The sequence below is a fragment of the Labeo rohita genome, chromosome 12 (assembly GCF_022985175.1).
Source record: "Labeo rohita strain BAU-BD-2019 chromosome 12, IGBB_LRoh.1.0, whole genome shotgun sequence".
NCBI classification, from domain to species: Eukaryota; Metazoa; Chordata; class Actinopteri; order Cypriniformes; family Cyprinidae; genus Labeo; species Labeo rohita.
In genome coordinates this window covers 7,004,011-7,011,762 of record NC_066880.1, presented here as the reverse complement: position 1 = coordinate 7,011,762, position 7,752 = coordinate 7,004,011, and the positions used below count along the sequence as shown (strand labels likewise).

The 7,752-nt window shown below is 32.9% G+C and overlaps 1 long non-coding RNA gene across 1 annotated transcript; it reads right to left on the bottom strand.

Moving 5' to 3' along the window:
* Window positions 1-2,609: 2,609 nt before the first annotated feature.
* On the bottom strand, window positions 2,610-7,752 carry LOC127174503 (uncharacterized). Its single transcript, XR_007828884.1, has 3 exons — window positions 7,647-7,752; window positions 5,259-5,413; window positions 2,610-2,951 (listed from the first exon to the last, which is right to left on the bottom strand). It is a non-coding gene; the product is annotated as an uncharacterized LOC127174503 (long non-coding RNA).

The following is a 7,752-nucleotide window of genomic DNA, read 5'->3' as shown; positions in this document are numbered from 1 at the left end:
AATTGCGAATTATAAAGTCCCATTTCGAGGGGGAAAAAGACAGATATGTTCTCAGAATTGCAAGTTTCCATCTCACAATTCTGACTTAACTCGCAGATGTGTTAAGTCAGAATTGTAAGATATAAACTCGCAATTCTGAGAAAAAAGTCAGAATTGTGACTTTATTTCTATTTGTGACTTTTTTCTCAGAATTGCAATTTATATCTCACAATTCTGACTTAATAACTTGCAATTGCGTGTTATTAAGTTAGAATTGCGAGATATAAAATGCAATTCTGAGAAAAAAAAAGTCACAGTTGCAAGATATAAACTCGTATTTCTGAGAAAAAAACTCTAAATTGTGAGTTTATTTTTCAAAATTGAGTTTACATCTCAATTCTGACTTAATAATTTGCGATTGGGTGTTATAAATTAGAACTGCAAGATATAAATGCAATTCTGAGAGAAAAAAAAGTCACAATTGTGAGCTATAAACTTGCATTTCTGAAAAAAGTCTGGATTTTGAAAATTGTGAGATATAAACCTGAAACTCAGATAAAAATTTCCTTTGAGAAAATAGTCAGGATTGCAAGTCTAATTTCTGTTCCCAGCTGTGCTCTCCTTTAACTTGAAGGAATAGTTCACCCAAAAATGAAAAGTTGCTGAATATGTACTCACCCTCAGGCCACCCACTGTGCAGATGAGTTGGTTTCTTCATTCAAACAGATTACATGTATTATTACATCACTTGCTCACCAATGGATCCTTTACAGTGAATGGGTGCCGTCAGAATGAGATTCCAAACAGCTGATAAAAACATCACAATAATCCACATGACTCCACTCCACTCAGGTGAAAAGCTAAGTGTTTGTGTTAAACAAACTTACAATTAGGATGTTTTTAACCTTAAACCATTGCTTCCAGCTAAAATACACGTCTTCCATCCATAATATTGCTTTCTCCAGTGAAAAAGTCGTCTCATCTGAATCAGGAGAGAAATCAAGCACTGTTTACAATCAAAAACAGTCAGAAAAAGTTCTAAGCAAATAAGTGGATGGATATTTTTAGTATTACTATGGTTATTATGGATTGATTTCACTTGTAAACAGTGTTCAGTATGTGCATATTTCTTGCAACTATTCACATTTGGGTGAACGTTTCCTTTAATAATATTACTATTTCTGTCCGATTAATCCTTAACCCTAGCACTGTTGACTAGCATGTATAAAGTATTTCACAAGGGTCGAAAATTAATGAGGGCTTGTCGCAAAAATGCCACCAGAACAAACAAAAATGCCCCATGAATTCAAAACAAAGAGGTATTTAAAATGCTCCTGCACAATTAAACAACGTATTACGGCTGTCACGGTTAAAATGGAATGTGAAAATGACTAGAAAGTTCACAGAAATATTATAGCCAATCAAACGCGTTTCTGTTGAACTTAAGAATGCATTGGCCAATCAGAGGCGCTTAGATTAGTCAGCACTGAAAAAGCACCAATCACAGGCACTTAGCGCAAATTCCCTCATCACAATCAACGCAGTGCAGTGTAGTGCTATGTAAATACAAGATTAATTTCGTAGCTTCAGTAATTATAACGGGATTTTTGCATAACTTCTACTAGACTTGGCTAACATCATGGACCGATATTTTTGTCTGTGAAGCAAGAATGTGATGCCCAAAACGAAGCTAAAAAAACGGTTTAAAATATTAAAGTAATAGAGTAAATTCAAGTATTTGACATTAAAAACAACATGGTATGTCTTTTTTTTAATAATAATAATAATAAGGTGATTATAAAATTGCCCTTAAAAATGTAAAAAAAAAAATAATAAAAAAAAAAAGGCATGGAAATCAATTCCAGGGGCAAATATTACCTCCTAATGGAAAAGTTAATTTCTGCCCCTGTATTTCACATGTAAAGCAGTCTAAAAAAATAAAATAAAATACATTGACCTTTGTATTTATTTTCTTTGCAACCAAACAGTTTAAAAACAAACACTGGATGATTTATTTTCAGGATGTATTACCTCTTAATATACAGTTTCCTGTTATACACACTTAGCTCTGTTTCTTCAGCATAAACAAGCACACCAACTTAGAGAGAGAGAGAGAGAGAGAGAGAGAAAGAGAGAGTGAGATGGTCACACCATCGCTTTCAGCTTACAAGCCTCTTAGCTGCTTTAAACAGGGAAAGAGTTTCATAATATAATTCCATTTTATACACATAATATGATTTCTACACAACATTTTTCATTGATTTCAGCTGCCATTACATAATGTGACAAGACTAGCTTCAGTATTGCCACACCTTTTTCCAAATCTCCTGCTATTTTAAGTGCCAGTAAAATAAAAATAAATAATTCATTTATCTCTGTTTCCCGTGTCAAAGAGCATGTGGTTGTGGACTGCCCTTCCTGAACATCACGAATGTTGAAGCCAATTCTCACATTGTCTAACTGACTGGCCCACTGATCCCAGTACAGAATTGGTCAAATGTTTGTAAAATCAAAATGATTGACTTTTCTAATCAACGGCATGGCAGATTCTGTTCATGTATCTTAAAAACAACAATGTATTTCTACACAAACTACTGACCGCATTTTGCTTCTGATAGTTTCCCCAGAACAACTCTTGCATGCTCAGCATATGCTGTTGTGATGTTCTGCTATGAGCATTTCACAAGAGGAAATGTCAAGCGATAAATGTACTTGCTGGAAAAAGATTCCGTCTCTTATTTAACCGGACTACAATTTAGCAGATGGAAACTTGAGTGGAGCCCGCTGGGTTTATGGACCATTCTGCACTACTGCTGATGGGACTCTTGGATCTTTAAAGAGCGTTTGGCACGGAGCTCGCTTCATTTTTCCTTGTTTCCTGTTGCCATTTCAAGAGTGTTCTCAGGTTTTCCGATCCTCCGTTGTCCTGTGCAGAATTACAGTGGAATGGTGTTTCAGGATGGATATTGGCCCTAAAAATAACCAAAATGAATGCAGCTTTTATTTGAGATAGAAAGCTTAATGGAAAAAAAACTTTCTGTACAAGGGAGAAAGAGGACACAGTGTGAATATATTGTATACCATAATATACAGTCTGTTAGTACGTTTACACTTTTTTAACAGAGATACAATGACAAAAAGAAGAAACCTTTAGAATTTAGTTGGAAACAGTATTTATACTAAGTTTATGCTATAGTTACCTGCAAAATGCACATTGTCACATATTCATTCCTATTACAAATCAAGTCCCCATCATGTCTTAAAATACTGAAAAAAATCTGATAGATAAATTGCAAAATTGGAAGTAAAATGAGTTTTATCACAATTAGGTAAACATTAATTAATTGTAAATAACTTAACTACTTTTGTCTGAGTGGATGTTGCAATTTTTCCCATATGCTCAGAGGCTGAATGAAATATGTATTATTTATTAATTATTATTTATTTTAAAAATATTCCAGTTTATTTTTAATCACCACTTTTTGTAAATATTTTAAATATTACAAGATTTTATTTATTTAAACAGTATGATTTTTTGTTTTGTTTTTTAAAGAAGTCTCTTCTGCTCACCAAGACTGCATTTATTTGATCCAAAGTACAGCAAAAAAAAAAAAAAAGAAAGAAAATTGAAAAAAAAATTGAAAAAAAATTTGAAAAAAAAGTTGAAACATTTTTACTATTTAAAATAACGGTTTTCTATTTGAAATTATATTAAAATGTAATTTATTCCTGTGATTTCAAAGCTCATTAGTCAGGTGATCCTTCAGAAATGATTCTAATATTCTGATTTGCTGCTCAAAAAAACATTAATAGTAAGTTGCAAACAGTTGAGTAGAATTTTTTTCAGGTTTCTTTGATGAATAGAAAGTTCAGAAGAACAGCATTTATCTAAAATAGAATCTTTTGTGACATTATAAATGTCTTTATCATCACTTTTGATCAATTAAAAGCATCCTTGCTAAATAAAAGTATTAATTTCTATAATTTCTTTCCCGCAAAAATAAATAAATAAATAAATAAATTATACTGACTCCAAGCATTTGAATGGTATAATGCATGATGTTACAAAAGCTTTTTATTTCAGACAAATGCTGATCTTTGGATCTTTCTATTCAGAATCCTGAAAAAAAGTACTCAACGGTTTTAATTATTTATAATAATAATTAAAATGTTTAGTGAGCAGCAAATCATGTGACACTAAAGACTGGAGTAATGAAGCTGAAAATTCAGCTTTGATCACATGAATAAATTACATTATAATACATATTTAAATAGAAAGCAGTTAGTTTTAATAGTAAAAATATTTCAAAATATTACTGCTTTTGCTGTATTTTGGATCAGAAGAGCAGAAGAGACTTCTTTTTTAAAAAAAAGAAAATTGACTAGTGTGTATATCTTTTTCTATCCTGTTTGGTTTCCTTCAGTTCATTTTCTTGCCGTTTGTAAATAAACTAGTTAAAATTAACATTTAAGTGCCAGAGCTTGACCAGAACATATCTCAGGTTATATATCAGACCTTGAAAACCTTTTATAGAAATAGCTGCTTAAATTACAGCACGGTCTAAGGCTGAAAAGGTACTGCATAGCAGAAATAACCCACATGAAAACTAAATTAACATCCAAGCAGTAGAAATAAACACAAGACATGGATGGCTGTCCTGTTTCTTTAATGCCTGAGGCTTTGGGAATGTATGTGGCCTTTGGTGGCTGCTCTGGTAACACCCATGGCATCCACGGCACGCAGGACAAGGCGGGTTTCACCGCTTATAAATACACCCACTAGACAAGGCCTAAATTCACACTGCAACCTCCCCGTCTCATGCCTGAGAGAGCTGGGTGAGCAGTATGGTTGATATCTACAGTATATTATGTGTGTGTGTGAAAGTTCCCAGTATCAGTGTTGGTGGACTCTGTTGTATGTGTGTGTATTTATAGTGCTAAAGAAATGTAAGCCTACTCGTCTGCAAAACAATTTCATCTGACCAGTGTCCCGCAAGCCTGGACTTGGCATTTAATCTCACACACGTCACTGTAAGATCAGGTTATATAAAGTGGATGGAAGGGCAACTCTGAGCACATGGCAGAAAGTCTTATCGCTCCTGAAATAAATGATGCTTAAAGACGAACTGCGATGTAACACACAGACATACACACACTAAGAGACCTATAGTTGTAAGTATTTCTGTTTCATAGACGATGACAGCATTTTTATTTTTGGGTGAACTATGCCTTTAAGACATAGCAAGTGACTCTAATCTGTAGTAAACAGTATTACTCACCAGATGTTTGGCTCTGCCCATGAACCAGACCTGTTGCCACGACAACCATCCCAACAACCACCAGGCAAAAATCTGCAATGGATCCCTCTAAGTGAGCCTGATGTTTGCTTGAAGATCAGGTGAGTGGCACATCAGACAGCCAGTGTCTCCTCCTGCTGTTGGTCAGGTTTACAGTGCAAATGTTAAGGGTCAGGAAAGGCCTTCAAGAGGACCAACTGGGTAATTCAAACTTAAAAGCCCTGTCGTAGCAGAGTAAATAGATAAAACGGGTCACATGGGTTGTGAGCGACAAAAGCAAAGCAAAGCAAAAAATAAAATAAAATAACATAAAATAAAATAAAATAAAATAAAATAAAATAAAATAAAATAAAATAAAATAAAATAAAATAAAAAACAAAAAACAAAACAAAACAAAAAAAAAACAAAACAAAATAAAATAAAATAAAATAAAAAACAAAATAAAATAAACAAGGCAAAGCAAAAAGTACTAATACTAGCAAGGCAGAGCAAAGAAAAAAAACAAACAAACAAACAAACCAAAAAAAGCACATAGATAAAAGAAAACAAACAGAAGAGAAAAAAGAAGAGCAAAGCAATTCAAAACAAAACAAATAAAAGCAAAACAAAACAAAAAATAAAATAAAATACAACAAAATACAATAAAAATAAATACAATAAAATAAGGCAAAGAAAAGCAAAACAAAAAATTAAAAACAAAACAAAACAAAGCAAAGCAAAACAAAACAAATTAAAATAGTAATACTAATAATTAAATAAAATTAAACAAAGCAAGGTAAAGCAAAGCAAAAAAAAAAGCAGAAATAAAAAAGAAAACAAGACTCTAAAGAAGAAGAGAAAAATCAAAGACAAGAGCAAAGCAAATCAAATCAAATCAAAACAAAGCAATTCAAAACAAAGCAAAGCAAAGCAAAAAAAAAACAAACAAACGAACAAGCAAAGCAAAACAATTCAAAAATTCAATTCAAAGCAAAACCAAAAAAAAAAAATAAAATAAAATAATAAAAATAGAAAATAAATAAAATAAGGCAAGGCAAAACAAAACAAAAATTGAAATACTAATACTAATAATTAAATAAAATAAAACAAAGCTAAAACAGTACAAAGAATAAAGAAAAAAAAGAAGAGGAAAAACAAAAAAGAGCAAAGCAAAACAAAACAAAATTCAAAAAGCAAAGCACAACAAAAAAAAAAGGAAAATAATATAAAACCAAATAAAATAAGTCGAAGCACAGCAAAACAAAATTCAAATACTAATAATTAAATAAAATAAAACAAGGCAAAGCAAAGCAAAAAAAAAAAGCACTAAGAAAAAGGAAAGCAAAAAGACAAAAAAAAAAGAGAAGCGAAGCGCAAACCAAATCAAAACAAAGCAAAGCAAAACAAAACAATTCCAAAATCAAAGCAATTCAAATCAAAGCAAAAAATAAATATAAAATAAAAAAGCAAGGCAAAAAAAAGTTACTGAAACTAAATAAAGCAAAACAAAAACAAAAAAGCAAAGCAAAGCAAAATTAAACAAAAAGAAATTACTAACTTGCATGTACTATTTACAAAAAAGAAAGCTCAGGTATATGTAAAGCATTCCTAAAGGTGTGTCAGTACATGCCAAGTGACAAAAGCCTTTCTCATATTTGGAGCGACACCCTGATGCATTCCAGTGAATTAAACAATAGAGCATGACGCTAACAATGCTATGGCCATGGTTTTGATTTCCAGGGAATGCATAAAATTACACAACGTATACCCTTAATGCAACATCCGCTGCTTTGGATAAAAACAACTTCCAAATGCATGAATGTAAATCTATCAGCCTGTGCGGGAGATCAAGACTACATAAAGTAAAGAAAATATTGTTGAGAAAATAAGAGCGGGATGTTTCCCAGCATATAGAACGGCAGGGTAATTCTTGGCATCAGTTCAAGCACACTACTGGTCCCCAATGAACCTATTGTAACTTAATGGTACAATGGAGATGCACAAAGTTTTAAAGAGGAGTCTTGATTACCCTCAATAAATGCACTGCTGAAATTCTCAGTGGCTGCTTAAACAAATAAAGCAATGCCAAAAGAGCCACAGACCACTGTGTATACACATTTTGGTGTCATTTCTTGACATCAACCTGGGAAAGGAGAAAGGAACATTGCATCATTAGCTTTTTATTTATATCAGCTGCCAACAACATGGACAACGTCCAGTCTGAAGGTTGCGGTCAGTCTTCTGTCTCACATTATAAGTGCTCCTAAATACAAATCTAGTGAGGTAAGAGTAATGCTGGCGATTAAGTGTAGTTGCATCCGTTTTCATCTACATTTCCTGCTTAGGAGGCTACAAACGACATGAACAGCTCTGTTTACTATATCCACTCACGTCCTGGCAACACTGGCATCCCAGGAAAGAACTGTTGTTTCGAAGAACCTTTGCAGGTCTCCACAGGAAGGAAGTTCACCCCGCTCCACCCGGCAGGGGTCACGGG